The sequence below is a fragment of the Varroa jacobsoni genome, unplaced genomic scaffold, assembly GCF_002532875.2.
Source record: "Varroa jacobsoni isolate VJ856 unplaced genomic scaffold, vjacob_1.0 contig03409, whole genome shotgun sequence".
NCBI classification, from domain to species: Eukaryota; Metazoa; Arthropoda; class Arachnida; order Mesostigmata; family Varroidae; genus Varroa; species Varroa jacobsoni.
In genome coordinates, this window is record NW_019215017.1 from 25,096 (window position 1) to 26,903 (window position 1,808).

The window sequence follows — 1,808 nt, forward strand, 5'->3', positions numbered from 1 at the left end:
ATGTTTTGGAGTGATGAATGAATGAGTTTTTCTCACGGTAGAGATATATTTGTGTCTGAAAAGGAAAGCTTTTTAGAGGTGCGCACTCCGGTCTGATGACGTTTGGTGTCACTTTAGCAGCATTTTCCCAAATATAACTTCCAAGAATACAGTCATTTTACATGTACCATTGACCATCGTCGAAACGTGACAGGATCCCTACTGCGTTCTTTGAAAATCCACCTCTTGCGAAACACTTCAGCCTTTTAATAAGAATTTAAATGTGTTTTGGATGCTGGCTAATTTCCAATGTTATTCTGTTAAGGGGAGCATGTCGACTCTGGAGTATCAGGCAAAAATCATAATTTTTAGATACGCAGTTGAGAATCCAGATAGAGACATTTTCATATTTCATCAAATGGGTACTATATATAGCCCGTTATATCGCTGTTGGTTAATCCTTCCTGCCGTGATCTACCGTCCAATAATGGTATAGAGTGCATTTTAAGGCTACGCGTTGAAAGACATATATATCGGAGTTTCTCGCTTCAGCCTTTAGATAAAGCAAAAATTAATAAGAAATAAGTATTGTTAGTGCCAGGAGCGAACCTTTATTGCGAGTATGAGTTTGATCGGTGCAGACACCATCCTTGTATTGCTCCTCTCTTGATTGTTTGCAATATACTCTATTCACACAAATTGCGTACATACCGCATATAAAGTATCGGTACAGAATTTGTTAGCACCATATTGCCTCTTTGAAATAACCGTATTTCCAGTATTTTTCTTCATACCTAGCCCGCGAAATTCTTTCTAAATCCAATGTCTTTCACTCTTCTCCAGCGTTCATTTGGCTATCGTCTACGTGTAGTTGGAAGATTAATGCTACCGCTGTTTGCACGATCACATTTATCACACAACTCAGCTTTCCACTATTTTAAAAAAAAAATTATCATACATTATGCCTCACTATCCTTCAATAAGCGGCTAATGATATAAATCGGGGACTCGCTTTCCTCTCTTTTTAGATTGTTGTTGTCCATTTTTCTTTTAGTTTGTTTTTTAATTCCCTATGACCTCAAAACTTTTCCGCGCCATTTTGTTGCTCGACGCCTGTTTATTAAACAGTTCTTCATGTGATAATTCTACTACTTTGAACCCATCGACATGGTTCGCTTTATGCTCGACCGTCAGTGTGGTCAGGCTCCTGAATAATAAAACGCAAGTGATCATTTCACTTCTCACAAAAACGCATGTTTTCTGTCTGAGCGATGTCTTTTGATGAGGTGAATGACACAGCGTCAAAAGAGGCTCGAATCATCATCGAGGTCAACTTGCCGGTACGAACGGCAGAAAGACGGGAAATGGAGTGTGAAATATAAATAAGATTCATGATTAAAACAACTGAATAAATAAAAACTGAACAAAATAGAGCTTTCCGAGCACGTTAAATTCAAGCAGACGAAGGCTACACGGCACGTAATAAATAGCGTTTGGCGTGGGCGGAGGGGAGCAGTGCAACGATCGACCGAAAAGAGCGGAATCCGGTTATAGATGTGATACAAGCTACTTTGAACCGACGTGACCGGCCTAATACGCTTTTGTTTTGCCCTTCTTTAGGGTGCTGTCACGCTGCTGCAAAAGAAAAAGACCGTTGCTGGATTAGGCCCAACTTATTTGGCGATTCTATGCAGGACGTTTTTTACAGAGATACCTCCTAACAGATATGACATTTTTTTTGGTAGGTGCGCCTTAGAAAAAGGAAAGCACGGACTGGCAGCCCCACCTGCCGGTCTTTGAAACAGATAATCGTGTTCGAGGAGTTAAAG